Here is a 20846-nt window from a genome sequence, read left to right on the forward strand (position 1 = left end):
AATGCGGCACGTATATTTCACCCGTCACCCGCAATTTTTACTCCCATAAGCTAACAGAGAACCGCATCGCAAATTGGTATCACATATTCAGCGCAAGGACTTATGCAGTGAAAATTTAGAAATTTTACTCCATTTTCACCTCACCACACATAGGCAGGCGCAGCAAGACTTTGGCTGAGTATGTGAGCACCGTAACCCCCTGAAAATAATAACTAATACCTAACGCATGCACAATATCTATATACCTCCTGAAAATAACTAACACCTAACTCATGCGCAATATCTATCTGTCAACCACCAACCCCACCTCAATACCTAATAAACTATATTAATCCCTAATCCGCCAACCCCCACATCGCAAAACATCTAATTAACGTAATAACCAATAATCCGCCAACCTCCCACAACGCTATATACCTAAAAAAGTGATTAACTCCTAAACTGCCATCACCCCACAACGGCATATATCGTAATAAACTATAAACCCCTAATCCGCCATTCACCCATCTCGCAAAGTACCTATTAAAACTATTAACCCCTAAACCGCAATCCCCAACGCAATGAACTTAATTAACCCCTAATCTGCCATTAACCCACATCGCAACAAACCTAATAAATCTATTAACCCCTAATCCGCCAAACCCCCACAATGAAAATAACAAATGACTAAACCCCCTAACCTAACACCTCCTAACCTAACACTCCCTAAATTAACCCCAATTACCTAAATACAAAAGTACTAAGTTACAAACAATTAAAATAAAAAAGCTAACATTACGGGGGGTAGAGCTAACCGCCATAAAGAAAGGCTGTGTTCTGATAGAGCTCCAGCATAAACCCCTTCAAACCTCACAAAAACCACTTTGAACAGGGGTAAATAGTGGTACAACTTGGTAGGACATGGTGTCAGGCAATCTGAGACTGGAATTAGACATCCAGAGCCGAAACGAAGTAGCCCGGTTCAGACACTTCCAGAGCTCAGTCAGGAAAGTCAGCGGCTGTGGCCTACAACGGAACCGAAGGCAGAAGTTAAGCAGCGCAAAAACACTTCAATAACGCTGTGGAAGTAGCGAAACACAACACGGATAGCAGCACACGCAAAATAAAGGATTATTCCCTTATCAAAAGAGAAATTAACTGGAACTCACAAAGGAGAAAACCACCATCTTTAATTATACATCCATTGAATAACTTAGCATAGAAACAGCAATCCATACACCCAGTTTCAGGCTACCAAGAGAAGTCACAGTAATTCTGCTGCAAACATCTTAAGGTTAGCACACAAGTGCGACAGAATAGAATAGCAGCCCCAGGAAAGTTGACCCATGAAGGAATATTTTACTACTCTCATAACCCAACAAGTGAGCTGCTGAGGCCATAAGTGGGAAGTTAAGAGAGAAAGAGCAGATTTGGGACAATTAACTCTTGTGAGTTTGACTCATTACTAAAGATATACTGAGAATTCATTGATCTGATTCCACAGACACAATTCTAACCGTCATAATGTTTTCTACTATGCCTTAAACTGTGATGCAGAGAAACGGCAGTGATAGTATGTAAAGACTGATCAAAAGGTATACTTTCTACTATGTAACTGCATGAAGTAACTTAATAACCCTGAGGACCCTGCAAAGCATTATTTGCAAATCTACCTCTCCAGCACTACAATTATACCTGGGAACACTACACCTGCAAAAATGAAAAATAAAACCCAGACAGTTAAGGACTGCCTGTCTCGCTCTCAACTCAAACAAAAGACAATGGATGCTTCACTATCACCAGTGGGAAGCCAAACTTCAGCAACACCTAAAAAGACCGCTGAACCTGTCATAGCAACTACTGCAAACCAAGAATTACTAGTGCAAATAAAAGCCCTCTTCCAAGAAGAACTTAAAACAGCATTAGCTGACTTGCGACAGGACATATTAGAGATAGGAGGGCGCACCACTGATATTGAGGGGAAACTTGACGAAGTGGTGGAAGAGATTCCATATATCCACAATACAATTCAAGAACAATCTTCACAGATCAAGAAATTAGAAGACCAAATAGAAGATCTGGAAAACAGATCTAGAAGATCCAACATATTAAGAATCTACCTGAAAGCTATTCTAACCTTCCAGTTACGTTTGAGAAAATATCCCATCAACTATTGCCTGAAACAGATGCTACTATGCTCCTGATGGACAGAGCACATAAGGCACTATCTAAACCTCCACAAGCATCTCTGGCCAGAGACGTGATAGTGAAACTGCATTATTTCCACATCGAAGATCAGATAATCAAAGCAGCAAGATCTACATCGGCAATCTCATTTGAAGGACACCAATTGCAAGTTTACTCCGATCTCTCGCCTACTACCTTGCGGAGACGAAGAGAGCTGAAACCTATTCTAAATGTCCTTACAAATGTGCTGATTAAATACAGATGGAACTTCCCATTTAAACTTGTGTTTTCCTACCACAATACAACTTACTCTTGCTTCACTCTAGAGGAAGGCAACTATATCCTCCAAAAATTGAGGCTACTGCCCGAGCAATCGGCTCCGGCACCACAACCAAAGCCGCAAAGGAAGTCACTTCAGCGGGACTGGACACAAGTTGGAAGACAGAAGAAACAAAAAAGAGACATAAGAGATGCTAGAGCCATGGACTGGGCAGATCAGGAACAGGAGGCTCAGTCACAGGTTACTTGAATTCAGGTCTAGAGGATTGAGCTTTTGAATTAATCTGAATTTCCTTTGTTTTATTATTACTCATTGTTAATAATAAGCGTTGCGAGATAAGGTCTGTTTTGTGTAATACACATATGCCTTACTAACACCCCTCTCTCACCCCATGTTCCAATTGAAATGCCTAGAAGGGTCCTCCACTAATTCCCCTATCTCCCTGCCCCCTCCCTACTGACCCTACCCTATTCCTATCCTTTCCCTATACCTCTGATTATTAAGTTAACAGTAAATGTTACATTACTGCAGGTTTGATTACTCATTTGTTTATGTACTCATTTGTTACAGTTATTTTGTTAATTTTCATGTTCAAGCAGAGGAAATTTGTTATTTCATCTCTAACTCACAATAGGGAACATATAATTACAGTTTATGGTAACATAACTATCAACCACTCATGGAAACCAGGGTAAGATGTTTATTTTCAACACCACACATCAATGCCACAATTTAAGCATGCAGTTCAACTGCGCACGCCTCCTAGGGGCAGCAGTTAGACATAGGCTAAAGACCATGCACACCGACTCGAAGTCCCTCAGGCCTAAAAATATAGCATGTGCTATACAAACTCCCTACTTATCCCATGGCATCTATTAAAATAATATCCCATAATGTACGAGGCCTACATTCTAATATCAAATGCAAAAAGGCGCTCTCAGAATACAAGTCCTTAAAAGCACAAATTATAATGTTACAAGAGACACACTTCACTAAAAATAGTACCACTAAATACTGGGACAAATCTTACCCACAGCAATACCATACTGTTAGTTCTAAAAAACATAAAGGTGTCTCTATTCTTTTGCATGCGTCCCTAAACTTTAAGGAGGCGGAAGTAATTATAGACAGTGATGGAAGGTATCTGATAGTTCGAGGACTTATTCACAATAGCCCCGTAATTCTGGGAAACATCTATGCCCCAAATGAGAGACAATCCTCTTTCATATCTAAAGCAAGCAAGCAATTAACTTTTTGGAAAAAATATAAAATGATCATAGGGGGAGATTTTAACATAACTCTTAACAATCAAATTGACAGAACTAAAGTTGTAACGCAATCCCCACAGAGAACTGAGCCTTCTCAGAAAATCCTAGGGGATTTCCTCCTAGATCATAATCTTATAGATGCATGGAGGACTGTAAACAAAAACGATAGGGACTATACATTCTATTCCCCAGTGCATGGAACATATTCCAGAATAGATTACATTCAACTTAGTCAAATTCTAGTCCCACTCAAAACTAATGCTAGTATACATACCTGTACATGGTCACACCATGCACTAGTAACAGCAACCATTACCGGAGTTATCATCCATAACAGAACATGGAACTGGGTCCTTAACCCTAGGCTACTAGGGGACCAATTGGTTGTTCAAAAAATACACACAAATATAGCCCACTTCATAGAAGACAACAAAGGGACCACTAATAACCCATTGTATCTATGGGGTGCTCTTAAAGCTACAATACGAGGGGACTTAATAGAAGAGGCGTCTAAACAGAATAAGACACATAGAACACGATTAGAGACATTTAAAAAAGAAATTGAAGAGTTACGAAGAAGCAAAATTAATCGCCCAAGCAGAAAAACAGCACAAACTTTTAAAAAAGAGGCATAACAACTAATAACCCGATGGAAATAGCAAATCTGTTTGCAGATTTTTATCATGACCTCTATAATCTTCCTTTCCATTCGGAAAAGAGAAACAAAGTAGATGAATTAAATAAATCCCTAGATAATAGTAAGCTCCCCACACTAGCCCCCGAAAATGTAAATACCTTAAACTCACCAATCACTTTGGCGGAGGTGTTATTGGCTATTAAAAATCTAAAACCCAATAAATCGCCAGGTCCAGACGGATACACGGGAGCTTTTTACAAAACCTTCAAGAATATAGTGGCCCCACAATTAGTAATAATCTTTAACACCATCATGCAAGGAGGAGAAATCCCAGAAGAAATGCTATTAGCAAGAATTTCAGTCATACCCAAACCAGATAAAAACAAACAACATTGTAAGAATTATAGGTCCATCTCCCTAATTAATCAGGATATTAAATTATTCACAAAGATACTAGCTAATAGATTGAATGGTCCCCTAACTGCACTAGTTCACTCAGATCAAGTAGGTTTCATCCGGGCCAGGGAAGCACCAGATAATATTAGAAAAGTCATTGACCGGATGAGTTATGCTTCTCTAGAGAGAGTGCCTTCTCTGTTCCTGTCGTTGGATGCAGAGAAGGCATTCAATAGAGTGGATTGGAGTTATATGTCTGCCCTGCTGAGAGGCATAGGAATGCAGGGAGAATTTCTCAATGCTATTAGATCCCACTACTCTACACCAGCAGCATACATAAGACTGGCAGGTTATCAGTCTAGAAATATTGTTATTCAAAATGGCACAAGGCAAGGATGCCCCTTATCACCATTATTATTTGCCCTATGTATAGAGCCACTGGCTATGAAGATTAGAGACTGCCCAGATGTTGCAGGTATACCTGTAGCCCAGAAACAATATAAGATGGCATTGTTTGCAGACAACGTCATCCTCTAACGAAACCTTTATTGTCCTTGCCTCCCCTATACTCCAAACTACAAAAATTCAGAACATTATCGGGCTATAAAATTAACGAAGATAAGTTTGAAGCATTAAGTCTCAATATCCCAGCAACAACAAAGAAAATTCTAGATCTGAACTTTACGTTTAAATGGCAAAAAAGACAATTAAATATCTAGGAATTCATCTTCCCACCGGTTCACATGCCCTCTACCAGTATAACTACAAACCCATGCTTGCACACTTAAGGCATCTCATGACTAAATGGTTAAAATATAAGTTATCACTTCTACGAAAAATAGTAACAAAAAAAATGACAATATTACCCAAGCTTCTATACCTGTTCAGGTCACTACCTATTTCTGTGCCTCTCATAGAGATTAATAACCTACAGAAAGACATTCTTAATTAAATTTATATGGAACAACAAAAGGGCCAGAATAAATAAACACATAATGACAAGACATAGAACTGGAGGGGGACTAGGCATACCACATTTGATCTCCTATTATAACGCCGCTAGAATGGCACAAACTGCTCTATGGCATCACATAACTAGTGACATACAATGGGTACACCTAGAAGCGGATTTCATTGGCGTGGATGATATAGCAAAATGATTGTGGACGCCCAAAATAAACAGGCCTCAAATAGGCAAAAACTTCATAGCTGTCGCTCATTCACTATTCAAATGGGATAAAATGTAAATAGATGAATAGAGGTTTGTATAGAATAGTGGATACCTTTGTTAATGGGAAGTTTCTCACTAACCAACAATACAGAGATCTAAATCCAACAGACGGACACACATGGTTCCATTATTTTCAAGACTTACAGTAAAGGAGGCACTGGGTAATTCCCCTCCACATAATCGTACTATGTTTGAAATGATGTGTTTAACAAAAACAAGAATGAAGGGTGCCATTGCTAAATTATATCTCACATTCAACATAACTAAACCTGACACTAAAACCTCTCTCATGGCCAAGTGGGAAAATGAACTTGGACAAAAATGGTCAATCCAACAATGGACTAAAACACTCCTTCTCAGGGTACCTCCTTCTCAGTCAACACATCCCTACAAGAACATTTTATAAAATCATCATTTAGGTGGTATCTTTACCCCTCCAAGATTCACAAGATGGGGGGAGGGAATACTAGCTGCTGTTTCAGAGGGTGTGGAGAGGAAGGCAGTTATATCCATATGTGGTGGTATTGCCCCAAAATACAGCCATTATGGGAAGATGCAGCTACCCTATTGAGTGCAGTTTTTGAGAAAGAGGTTGTGCTTCTTCCCGAACATGGGCTATTGCATTTCCCAATGGAAGGGTTTACGTTAAGCCAAAATAAACTTATAGCGATAATAAACACTGTAGTAAGATTAACTATAGCTACATTTTGGAAAACGGAACCACCAGGCTTCTACCTGATTGAACCAAAAAATAGAACATATTTATAAAATGTCCAAGGCAGCCACAGATCTGCTCTCTAATATAGATCTTTTTATAGCAATTTGGGAACCCTGGATCATGTATTGGGAAGCTAGACAGAGATATCCACAGGGAACATGATGAGAAAGTTATTTTACAATTCTGTGTTGTTGGTATAGTCCAAACCTTTCAAATATGGCAGTTCTAGAAATAGAAGATCACATAACCACATGGGAATGACGATGATAGTTGATGTGTTGACTTTATCCTTATTAGAGTTTCCTCAGTTGATTGTTTTAAGAGTTTTAGATTGTCAGTTGGAATAGATTTCTTCTGTATGAGACATTGAATTATATGTAAAAATGTATTAATATGCAATATGCTAAATTGTAATATCTAACATCTGCTAATAAAAGCGATTTCAACAACAACAAAAAAGAAGCTAACATTACTTAGAAATAAAAAAAATTAAGATTAAATTAATCTAAGAATACAAAAAATAAAAAATTCGAACAGTACATAAAATAATAAACTAAATTATCAAAAATTTAAAAAAATAAACCTAATCCTTATGAAAATAACCCCCCCAAAATAAAAATACCCCCTAATCTAATGCTAAACTACCAATAGCCCTGAAAAGGACCTTTTGTAGGGCATTGCTCTAAGTTAAACATCTCTTTTACCTTAAAAGTAAAACACTGCACACACCAATCCCCCCCCCCAAAAAGCTAACACTAAAAAATCCTAAACTACCAATTGCCCCTAAAGGTGCATTTGTATGGGCATTCAGCTCTTTTTCAAAGGCCCATTAAATCCCTAAATCTAAAAAAAAAACAAACCCTCAAAAAATTCAGTTCCCCTGTCACCGCCGTCTTGAGTTCCATGCTCCGCTCCGCGCCTGCTTGTTCCTGGAAGAAGATAAAAGATATCGCCGCTTGGAAGAAGACTTCACTGCCAGACTTCAGGAACCGTGAGTACCTATCTGAGGGTTAGACTTAGGCTTTTTAAAAAAATAAAAAAAAATTTTTAGATTAGGGATTTAATGCGCCTTTGAAAAAGAGCTGAATGTCCTTTAAAGGACAATGCCCATACAAACTAATGGGTAGTTTAGGATTTTTTAGTGTTAGGTTTTTTTTATTTTGAGGGGTTTGGTGGGTGTGTGGGTGTTACTGTTAGAGGGGGGGCTTTTTATTTTCATAGGGATTAGATTTATTTTTATTTTTTTTGATAAATTTGTTTATTATTTTATGTAATGTTAGAATTTTTTATTTTTTGTATTCTTTTTTATTTTTTTATTTTATTGAGGTTTATTTTAAAACATAGATCATACATTGAAAATTCAATTTTCTCAGGGTACATGTTACAATAATATATAGGTCTATAGTAAACAAAAAGAAGAGCATATTAGACAGAAATCTTCATAATGACTAGGAAATGATCCAGCCCAACATTAAATACCATGACTGTTCAGAGTTGACAAATCTCTGGCTCATAAGCCAATCACAGCCATAATGCTTGAATAATAAACTTGTGGCAATAATATTGCTTGCTCTAACAATCTGCTCCTTAAATTGAATTATAAACGTGGAACCTCATTTTTATTTATATTTTCTACTACCTATTCCCATTAGAACAGATATGGACTATTATGGGCCTAGTCGTTTAGATGCAACACAATAGAGGAAGTAGTAGATACAATAGGAAGGGGGTTTTTAATGGCCGCTATATTAATGTAGATGTATAATAGGTATCAGGGAAAGGTTCAATGGAATCTACGTTCCTTTGTTTAACCAGTAAACAAATTTGGGGGGAGGGCGGAACCGCTATTCTTAAAATTATGGTCTCAGGGCAAATTTACAGAATATAATCTCATAGCAAAGATTTCCTAAAGCTACCTTAGAGGCAGTTGTGCATCCCAGGACTACATCTATATATACATGCAATTGAACAGAATAAAATATTGGGCTATATCTTAAACTGTAGACTCCAAAGTCCTATAACATGCAGATAGTAGGTATATTTAGGTAGCAAATGGGCAACACATTACAATAATGGCTAAACTGTAAACCAACTCTAATAACCTCTTATTAAGAGACAAAAAAAGACTAATATGACTGCCTCTCAATGGTTTGTATGCGAGGTAGTGAATTTTAGCCACTAGCATTTAAAACCTCATCTTATAGTTTCTAACAGTAACTAACAAATATCCCAGCAAGAATATATATGATATATTTATCTAGTCCCAAATGGTAGTATAGATTGAACCACCTTATAGAGAAGTAGAAAAAGGACACATTACCCCATCATACTAAAAATAACAAAATATAGAAAACTCCATATAAGGTGGTTGTACCTGAAAAATAATATATGTATTATGGCAGTTAAGTCACTTTTTGAACTAACAGAATCAGAAGCTATATATATAATGTTGGAGGCATATAGGATGCATTGAGTCCAGTTGCATCTTTGTCTATTAGAAGAATATACTAATAAGACCTATTAGTCTCGCCGCCCCGGCCGCGGGCAGCAGACCTATGTGCATATTTATCAAATCCTGCATGATGGGTAGATAGGTTAAAACAAACTATATGTTAAGCTCTCTACCATTTGGGAATCATTGTTCAGGTTCTATTTAGACTAAAGTGAGAAAAAAAATGTACAAAAACCAATCTGGGCACACACTGCAACCTGCATTAACAAAGAAAAGTTTCGGAATATTAACCAGTTAAAAACAAACTCTAAAATACCATATATTGTACAGAAAGTCTCTCTGATCCAAGAAGTATAATATTATGTGACTATCAAACGTGCAATCTAGTCCGGGATATAAAGTTCAACTGTGGTCGGTCAACAAGCAGCCAGCATTGTATTACCCGACTCTGGATCATGAACCATATGGAGAGGACCATTTCATCTGTAAAATTCTCCTATGCAGGAATTGGCGACTCCCGATCTCAAAGGTCATCCATGTGTGTCCATGTAGGTAAAAAGACCAAAGGCGTGCAACACCGTGTGGAAAAAAATATGTGTCTAAAACAGACATCAAGTATGGCTCCGTAGCCGCTGCAGAGGGCCAGAGTGTGTTAGATGGTTCCCGAGCGAACGGGTCAGACTTAACAGCAGGGTCTCCTATCCCGGTTCTACCCACAGACGCTCCAAAGGTAGTTATCTCCCTCTCGATCAGGGCTCCCCGAAGCCCCCAGGTTGCATCCGGCAAATGAGGCCGCCCACACCAGGCAGGTATTTTCGGCAGCAGGCTTCCCTGTTGATGCCAGCTATGCGGCAGCACCACCCCCTCATCAAGTCTTGTAGTTGGGTCATCCAAAGTCAGGATACTCTCTGGGTATTCAGCTGGCCCAATATTTGTGAACTCAGTTACCAGGGTGAGTGGGGGTCTATCAATCTCAGCTTCCGCAGGCTTCCCGGGCAAAACTTGAGTTAGTTCTCGCTTCTGTGTCCCATTTCTCCAAGTTGCCAACTCAGGGCTATCAAGGGCTAAGATCACCTCATGCTCAAAGTCCAAAAGCTTATTGCTTAATAGATTCAATATTATGCTCTCACGACTTGATGAATCCTCCATGTCGCCACGTGGGCTAGAAGATGGCCGCTTCTTGGCAGTTTCAGAGCATAGATCTGCAAGATAATGTAGATTCCTTTTTCTAGCTATTGTCTCACAGACTCTGGGGTATATAATCCAGTTCCACAAATCATTTGACAGGTTAGCTGCCCAAATTAAGTGAAGCAAAACGGGCACATATGTTTTGAATTATAGAATCTAGACGGAGCTATCATAACGTGCAACCATTCAGCATCAGAGCTGGCTCCGCCCCCCCTTTTGTATTCTTAATTTACTTAATCTTATTTATTTTTTTATTTTTTAAGTAATATTAGCTTTTTCATTTTAAATGTTTGTAAATTAGTATTTTTTAATTTAGGTAATTAGGGGTAGGTTAGGGGGTGTTAGGTTAGGAGGCTTAGTAATTTAATTAGTTATTTGCATTGTGTGGGTTTGGCAGTTTAGGAGTTAATAGTTTTATTAGGATTATTGCGTTGTGTGTTTGGCGGATTAGGTGTTAATAGATTTATAAGGTTTGTTGTGATGTGGGTTAATGGCGGATTAGGGGATAATAGTTCTAATAGGTATTTTGCAATGTGGGTTAATGGCAGATTAGGGGTTAATAGTTAAATTAGGTATATTGCGTTATGGGGGGTTGTCGGTTTAGGGGTTAATATTTTTATTATTATTTCCGATGTGGGTTTTATGGTGGATATAGGGGTTTTTTACGTGTTGGGTTTATTTTTTGGAGGCGGGTTAGACTTCTGCGGGAGATTTGCCTTTTTTTTATTTTCTTAGGCGCCGGCAGTTTCTAAAGTGCCGTAAGTCACTGGTGACTCCAGAAATTTGTATTTACGCTCATTTCTGGACATTGCTAGTTTATCCGATTTCCGGCACTTTATAAACTGCCGGCGGGGTTTATGTGATACCCCGATGTGCAAGGTTAAATTACGGCCGGCGCAGGTTTCAGCAGTTGCACTTAAGCTTGCGCCGCATATGTAATCTTGTCGTAGTGTTTAACTTTATAATGATATCATATTAGCTGATGTTTGTTTGGGAGGAACTTACATCAGGGATGGATACTATATAATCTCTGTTTTGGGAAGGGTGCTTATAAGGTGGTATTTATCTGCATAAAATAAGGTCTTTATTGATTCTTTTTTTTGATCCTCTGACATGAGCTATGCTTCCTCCCTCTGATTTAACCCTCTGGAATTCTAACCCAGTGATGGCTAACTTCCTAATACCTGAGGTCACATATAAATTTATTAAACAAGCAAATAACATATTTCATAAAAATGTCTAAAGGCACAAGGGCCAGATTTAGGTAAGATTGCAGGGTACCCTGTTTCTGCTCTTCTTCCCTCCAGAGTGCTTTATTGGAGTTGTGGTCACCCCAAAGTGGCCACAAACACTATAGCACAAATAGTTCTGCTTTTTCATTGGGCTGCTATAATTAGTGGAGAGGGCCGCACAAAGCCCTTGGGTCACTAGTTGCCCATCCCTGTTCTAAACCATGCATCCCCCTCTGATGTCTCCCCCTCTGACTTCCATGTATAACCTGATTACCTTCTTCTTACTACTTCCACCTGACCCCTCTCTTTCTTCTTCTGATCTCACTCTCTTTCTAACCATATCTTCTATCTGACCACTCTCTCTCTCCTTCTGATCTCACTCACTCTAACCACTACTTCAATCTTACCACTCTCTCTTCTTCTGACCTCACTCTCTATAACCCCTGCTTCCATCTTACCACTCTCTCTCACCACTACTTCCATCTTACCACTCTCTCTCTTCTCTTCTTCTGATCTCATTCTCTCTAACCACTGCTTCCATCTTACCACTCTCTCTCTCTTCTTCTGATCTCATTCTCTCTAACCACTGCTTCCATCTTACCACTCTCTCTTCTACTTATCTAACTCTCTCTAACCACTGTTTCCATTTAACCATCCTCTCTCTCTTCTTCTGATCTCATTCTCTCTAACCATTGCTTCCCTCTTACCACTCTCTCTCTCTTCTTCTGATCTCATTCTCTCTAACCACTGCTTCCATCTTACCACTCTCTCTTCTTCTGACCTCACTCTCTCTAACCACTGCTTCCATCTTACCACTCTCTCTCATCTTCTGATCTCATTCTCTCTAACCACTGCTTCCATCTTACCATTCTCTCTCTCTTCTTCTGATCTCATTCTCTCTAACCACTGCTTCCATCTTACCACTCTCTCTTCTTCTGATCTAACTCTCTCTAACCACTGCTTCCATCTTACCACTCTCTTCTTCTGATCTAACGCTCTCTAACCACTACTTCCATCTTACCGCTTTCTCTCTTCTTCTGATTTAATTCTCTCTAACCACTGCTTCCATCTAACCACTCTCTCTCTTCTTCTGATCTCATTCTCTCTAACCACTACTTCCATCTTACCACTCTCTTCTTCTGATCTCCCTCTCTCTAACCACTGATTCCATCTACCACTCTCTCTATTCTTCTGATCTCACTTTTTCTAACCACTACTTTTATCTTACCACTCTCTTCTTCTTCTGATCTAACTCTCTCTCTCTCTAACCACTAATTCTATCTTACCCCTCTCTTTCTTCTTCAGAACTCACTCTCTGGGGCCTATTTATTATGTGTCTGTCCGTCATGATCCGATCAGCGGATCAAGTCTGACAGACATTGCTGAATGTGGAGAGCAATACGCTCTCCGCATTCAGCATTGCACCAGCAGCTCTTGTGAACTGCTGGTGCAACGCCGCCCCTTGCAGATTCGCGGCTAGCAGGGGGTGTCAATCAACCCGATTGTATTCAATGAGGTTGAATTGTGGCGATGTCTGTCCGCCTCCTCAGAGCAGGTGGACAGGTTATGAAGCAACAGTCTTTAGACCGCTGCTTCATAACTGGTGTTTCTGGTGAGTCTGAAGGCTCGCCAGAAACACTGGACTTCAAGCTCCATACGGAGCTTGATAGATAGGCCCCTCTCTCTCTAACCACTAATCCCATCTTACCCCTCTGTTTCTTCTGCTGAACTCACTCTCTCACTCTAACCACTACTTCCCTCTTACCACTCTCTTTCTTCTTCTGATCTTACTGTAACCACTAATTCCATTTTACCCCTCTCTTTCTTCTTCTGTTCACACTCTCCCTAACCACTAATCCCATCTTACCACTCTCTTTCTTCTTCTGAACTCACTCTCTCACTCTAACCACTACTTTCATCTTACCACTCTCTTTCTTCTTCTTATCTCACTCTAACCACCAATTCCATCTTACCACTATACTCCTTCTGTTCACACTCCCTCTCTAACCACTAATCCCATCTCCTTACCCCTATCTTTCTTCTTCTGAACTCACTCTCTGTCTAACCACTATTTCCATCTTACCACTCTCTTCTTCTGATCTCACGCTCTCTCTCTCTAACCACAAATTCCATCTTACCACTCTTTCTTCTTCTGATCTCACTCTCTCACTCTAATCACTACTTCCATCTTACCACTCTCTCTTTTTCTGATCTCCCTCGCTATCTCTAACCACTAATTCCATCTTACCACTCTCTCTCCTCTTCTGATCTCACACTCTCACTCTCTCTCTATCCTCCTTTGGCCTCTCTCTCTCCTGCTCCCTCCTCCTCTGACTACTCTGTATCTGGCAATTTTACCATTTGATTAACTGGTAACAATACTAAATTATGCTTGTGTGATCATTATAGCCATAATTTTGTCTCTTGTTAATATTCTAATCATTCTGCTATTCTTTATTGTTACTTAATTTTTTTGCAGTTGTCCATTAAATATAACTTGCTAGGGAAGAAATGAATCACAACCATTTAAGATCACAACCATTTAAAGTTACTTTTTTACTTCTTACCTATTATTTATAGGCTGATTAAGACTTTAATTTAACAGTGTGAATATATACAAAATGGGCTGTTAACATATATATTTTCAATATGTATTTTTGTTGTAAAATGCCATTAAACTTAACTTGAAGTTTCTTATTTATACCACTAGATGGCAGCATTAATCAAATAATGTATTTCATTGCACTCCAACTTAAAAACATGAACACAAATATTCAGAGCATTCTTAGTATCTTTTTATCTGTACAGTAACTTGCTAACAATTGAAATAGTCAAGTGATCTCTATTTTTAAAATATTTCATTATATATTATTTTTGGTATTTAAACAAAGAATGTCTATTTGACAAATATGTTTGATACAATCCTACAGATTCCCAGAGTAAACTATCGTCTAGATTACGAGTTTTTGCGTTATGGTGAAAAAGCAGCGTTATGGCTCTTTTTCACTACCGCTGCTATTACGAGTCTTGTAGGTACAGCTGTACACAACGTAACTACCGCAGCTTTCAAAAATTCCTTTTTCAATGGGAATTCCAAAGGGCCGGTATTATGAGTTTGCCTGTCCGGCCAAAAAGTGAGCGGTACAGCCCATAACTACAAGATCCGTACCGTAAACTGAAAGTCAGTAGTTATGAGTTTTATGCTACAAAGCCGTAACATAAAACTCATAACTAAAGTGCTAAAAAGTACACTAACACCCATTAACTACCTATTAACCCCTAAACCGAGGCCCTCCCGCATCGCAAACACTAAAATAAAATTACTAACCCCTAATCTGCCACTCCGGACATCGCAGCCACTATAATAAACATATTAACCCCTAAACTGCCGTACTCCCGCATCGCAAACACTAGTTAAATATTATTAACCCCTAATCTGCTGTCCCTAATATTGCCGCAACCTACATTATTATTAACCCTTAAATTGCTGCCCCCAATGTTGCCGCCACTATACTATACTAAAGTTATTAACCCCTAAACCTAACCCTAAGTGTAACCCTAACACCGACTAACTTTAATATAATTAAAATAAATCTAAATAAATATTACTATCATTAACTAAATAATTCCTATTTAAAACTAAATACCTACCTATAAAATAAAACCCTAAGCTAGCTACAATATGACTAATAGTTACATTGTAGCTATCTTAGGTTATATTTTTATTTTACAGGCAAGTTTGTATTTATTTTAACTAGATAGACTAGTTAGTAAATAGTTATTAAATATTTACTAACTACCTAGTTAAAATAAATACAAATTTACCTGCAAAATCAAACCTAACCTGTCTTACACTAATACCTAACCTTACACTACAATTAAATAAATTACATTAATTAAATACAATTAACTAAATTGCAAATTAAATACACTAAATTACACAAAATAAAAAAGAAATTATCAATTATTTAAACTAGTTACACCTAATCTAATAGCCCTATCAAAATAAAAAAGCCCCCCCAAAATAAAAAAACCCCTATCCTAAACTAAACTGCCAATAGCCCTTAAAAGGGCCTTTTGCAGAGCATTGCCCCAAAGAAATCAGCTCTTTTACCTGTAAAAAAAACTACAAACCATCCCCCAACAGTAAAACCCACCACCCACACAACCAAACCCCCCAAATAAAATCCTATCTAAAAAACCTAAGCTCCCCATTGCCCTTAAAAGGGCATTTAGCTCTTTTCCATTGCCCAAACCCTAAGCTAAAAATAAAACCCACCCAATAAACCCTTAAAAAAACCTAACACTAACCCCCGAAGATCCACTTACGAAGCCGGGAGGAGTCTTCATCCAAGCAGCAAGAAGTCCTCAACGAAGCCGGGAGAAGTCTTCATCTAAGCGGCAAGAAGCGGTCCTCCAGGTGGCAACTTCTATCTTCATCCTTCCGACGAGGAGCGGCTCCATCTTCAAGACATCCGGCACGGAGCATCCTCTTCTGTTGACTGCTACTGAAGAATGAAGGTTCCTTTAAGGGACGTCATCCAAGATGGCGTCACTTGAATTCCGATTGGCTGATAGAATTCTGGAGGACCAATTCTTGCAGCCTGGATGAAGACTTCTCCCGGCTTCATCAAGGACTTCTTGCCGCTTGTATGAAGACTTCTCCCGGCTTTGTTGAGGATGGATGTCCGGTATTCAAAAACTGTAAGTGGATCTTCGGGGTGAGTGTTAGGTTTCTTAAGGGTTTATTGGGTGGGTTTTATTTTTAGCTTAGGGTTTGGGCAATGGAAAAGAGCTAAATATCCTTTTAAGGGCAATGCCCATCCAAATGCCCTTTTCAGGGCAATGGGGAGCTTTTTAGATAGGATTTTATTTGGGGGGTTTGGTTGTGTGGGTGGTGGGTTTTACTGTTTGGGGGTTGTTTGTATTTTTTTTTTACAGGTAAAAGAGCTGATTTCTTTGGGGCAATGCCACGCAAAAGGCCCTTTTAAGGGGTATTGGCAGTTTAGTTTAGAATAGGGTTTTTTTATTTTGGGGGGCTTTTTTATTTTGATAGGGCTATTAGATTAGATGTAATTAGTTTAAATAATTGATAATTTCTTTTTTATTTTGTGTAATGTAGTGTTTATTTTTTTTAGTAATTTAGTTAATTGTATTTAATTAATGTAATTTATTTAATTGTAGTGTAAGGTTAGGTGTTAGTGTAAGACAAGTTAGGTTTTTTTTTACAAGTAAATTTGTATTTATTTTAACTATTTGCTAACTAGTCTACCTAGTTAAAATAAATACAAACTTGCCTGTGAAATAAAAATAAAACCTAAGATAGCTACAATGTAACTATTAGTTATATTGTAGCTATCTTAGGTTTTATTTTATAGGTATTTAGTTTTAAATAGGAATTATTTAGTTAATGATAGTAAAATTTATTTAGATTTATTTTAATTATATTAAAGTTAGTGGGTGTTAGGGTTACACTTAGGGTTAGGTTTAGGGGTTAATAACTTTAGTATAGTGACGGCGACATTGGGGGCAGCAGATTAGGGGTTAATAAGTGTAGGTAGCGACGACATTGGGGGCAGCAGATTAGGGGTTAATAAGTGTAATGTAGGTGGCGGCGATGTTAGGGGCGGCAGAATAGGGGTTAATAAGTGTAGGTAGGTGGCGGCGATGTCGGGGGCGGCAGATTAGGGGTTAATAAGTGTAGGTAGGTAGCGACGACATTGGGGGCGGCAGATTAGGGGTTAATAAGTATAATGTAGGTGTCGGCGATATCAGGGGAGGCAGATTAGGGGTGTTTGGACTCTGGGTTTATGTTAGGGTGTTAGGTGTAAACATAACTTTTCTTTCCCCATAGGAATCAATGGGGCTGCGTTACGGAGCTTTACGCTCCTTTATTGCAGGTGTTAGGCTTTTTTTTAGCCAGCGATCCCCATTGATGTCCATGGGGAAATCGTGCACGAGCACGTAAAACCAGCTCAAAGCAGCGCTGGTATTTTTGGGTGCAGTATGGAGCTCAACGCTGTGGTGGAAATAACTTGCAAGTTAGTAACGCAAAACTCGTAATCTAGCCGAAAATTTTTAAACAAGTTATTTTAAAAGGAGATAAACTTTGGTAGTATACACAGGCTTAGCATACCATTAAAAGGACATAATACTCATATGCTAAATCACTTGAAACTGATGCAGTAGAACTGTAAAAAGCTGACAGGAAAATATAATCTCAGCATATCTATGTAAAAAAAATATATATATTTTACCTCACAATCTTCTCAGCTCAGCAGAGTAAGTTCGGTGTAAAATGTTATACTCAGCTGCTGTCCAGCTGCAGGTAAAAAATAATAAAAAATGAAGAAATGAACAGTAGCCAATCAGCATCAGCAGTGCTGAGGTTGTGAACTCTTTTACTGTGATCTCATGAGATTTCATAGTAAACTTCCTTAAACTTAATAGGCAAATAAGATGAGATTGCACGAAAGCTCGCTCCTTCCGCTGTCCCAGGACAGACATACTGATTTGCTGCTTAGAATTCCTTTACAATGGGATGTGGCTACTGAGGAATTTTTTTGAGGTAAAATATCTTTCTTTTTTACATAGAAATGTTCAGGTGATATTTTCCTGTCAGCTTTTTACAGCTATGCTGCATCACTTTCAAGTGTTTCAACATTTGGGTATTATGGCCCTTTAACTTCACCGTCCCTTTAACTCTTTTAATAAATATATGCTTGTCCTTTTTACCTATACTGAAACCTAGCTACTTGAATGTTACTTCAAACTTTTTAGCTATGTGACCTTATGACATACACAAATGCTTTCAGCGATTATTTCTAAAATGTTGTACCATTTGGCTTATTGGCTTAAAGGGATACTAAACAGATTTTTTTTTCTTTCACTATTCAGATAGAGCATGCAATTTTAAGTAACTTTCTAATTTACTCCTAGTATCAATTTTCTTCGTTCTCTTGCTATATTTATTTGAAAAAGCAGGAACATAAGCTTAGAAGCCGGCCCATTTTTGGTTCAGACCCTGGGTAGCGCTTGCTGATTGGTGGTTACATTTAGCCACCAATCAGCAAGCGCTACCCAGGTGCTGAGAAAAAATGGCCCGGCTACTAAACTTACAGTCTTGCTTTTCAAATAAAGATACCAAGAGAAGTAAGAAGAATTGACAATAGTAGTAAATTAGAAAGTTGCTTAAAATTGCATGCTCTATCTGAATAATATAAGAACATTTTTGGGGTTTAGTGTCCCTTTAAGCATAGAGAATCTCCAGTTGATGAGGCATCTTAAGGTTTCATAGCTTCTAGTAGCAGTGTCATATAGAGCAAGGAGAAAGATGAAGGATTATTAATAAAAAAAAAACAGAACTGAAAGTAAGAAAACACTTATTTTATGGTTTAGAACCATTCAGGTCATACATTGTGCTTATGGTCAATCGATGTAGTGAACGTCTGCAGTGATACACTAGAAACAAATATGCACAAAGCTTGTTCACAATTTGTAAAGCTTTCTTTTCTCTTGCATAATCTATTAGACATATATAAATATATTTGTCAGAAATATGTGGCAATATAGTGTTGTTGTTTTTTTCATCTATGTATTTCAATTGTTTTCTATTTGTATATCAGATGTTTTTGTGTTAACAAACATTATTTTATTCTTGGGACTGGGGGCATGTCCCTATGCACCAATGCAGAGTTGGTAGTATTCCTTATAAGCCAATAAGTGTCTACCCTACAGTTTCACAATCAAAATAAAGAGCTTTCACTTCAAGGGGAATAAAAAAAGAAAGTGCTGTAATGTGTTAGAGCATTTTAAATATTGTACTATTGCATGCAAACAGCTTGCATGCAAAGAGCTAAACACATCTGGTGAGCCGATGACAAGAGAAATATCTGTGTAGCCACCAATCAGAATCTAGCTCCCAGTAGTGTATTGCTGCTCCTGAGCCTACTCAGGTATGTTTTTTAACAAATGATACCAAAAGAACAAAGTACATTTAATGACAGATATAAACTGAAAAGTATCTTAAATTGCATGTTCTATCCAAGCACTGAAAATGTTATTTTAACTTTCACATTCCTTTAGCTTTGCAAATATTAATTCAAATGTTTACTCTTTTATTTGCATGAGTTTAAAGGGATATTAAACAGTATGAGGTTATAATATACATTATTTATGTGTAGTTAAAAAAAGCTTTGCAATATACTTTAATTATTTATTTTGGCCCCTTTCCCTGAAATTTAAAAAGTACATGAAACCCAATTTTTTTCTTTCATGATTAAGATAGTGTATGTGATTTTAAACAACTTTCCAATTTACTTCTATTATCTAATTAGTTTTGTTCTCTTGGTATCACTGGTTAAAAACGATATCTAGGTAGGCTCAGGAGCTGCTGTTTGGTGGCTGCACATATATGTCTCATGCTGTTGGCTTACCCAATGTATTCAACAAGCTCCCAGTAGTGCATTGTTGCTTCTTCAACAAAGGGCACAGATAGAATGAAGACAATTTAATAATAAAACTAAATTGGAAAGTTGTTAAAAATGATATCTAAATAATGAAATAAAATTGTGGGTTTCATGTTAGTTTTCTAAATTCCACTGAGTTTTTATAAAGTAATGGATGCCGCCATGTTTAAATTTAAGTTGCCCCTTATCTGTTTCCCCCGCTGAAGACAATTAGGGACAGATATAAAACAGGCAATAAAAGAGACTGTCCAAAAAAGGCGGTGTAGAACATATGATAATCTAAAAGGGATTCCATACAGCTTTATTTCCGCAAACAGAGATGAACTGAAAACTATTGGTGCCCATTACTTTATAGAAACTAAAGTACTTTATAGAGACTAAACCTTTATATTTTCAATATTTAAACAACTAATATAATTGTAAAAAATACATCTACATATTATTCTAAAGTCTCTCATAGAAATAAAGAGAGCTCCCTGCTCTGTAAAAGTTTGCAATAGAGGTTGTACACAGGGAGAGCCTACGCCAAATCAAACTGTGCTCTTTTTAGTGCACTGTACCTTAAAATCACTGTTAATTTCATAAGCATGGGGTTTCTTTTTAGACTAATTTGTGTTTTGAGTATTTTGATAAAAGCTACCTAATTTGTGAGAAAAACAGTGAGATCTGTAGGTCAAAAATGTTTAACCCCTTAACTACGAAGGACATGCTAGGTACGTTCTTAAAAAAACGTCCCTTAAGGACCAAGGACGTACCTAGTAGGTCCTCGGTGAAAATAAGCACTGGAATCGATCGTAAACGCTTCAAGCC

This window comes from Bombina bombina, chromosome 5, assembly GCF_027579735.1.
Source record: "Bombina bombina isolate aBomBom1 chromosome 5, aBomBom1.pri, whole genome shotgun sequence".
Taxonomy (NCBI): Eukaryota; Metazoa; Chordata; class Amphibia; order Anura; family Bombinatoridae; genus Bombina; species Bombina bombina.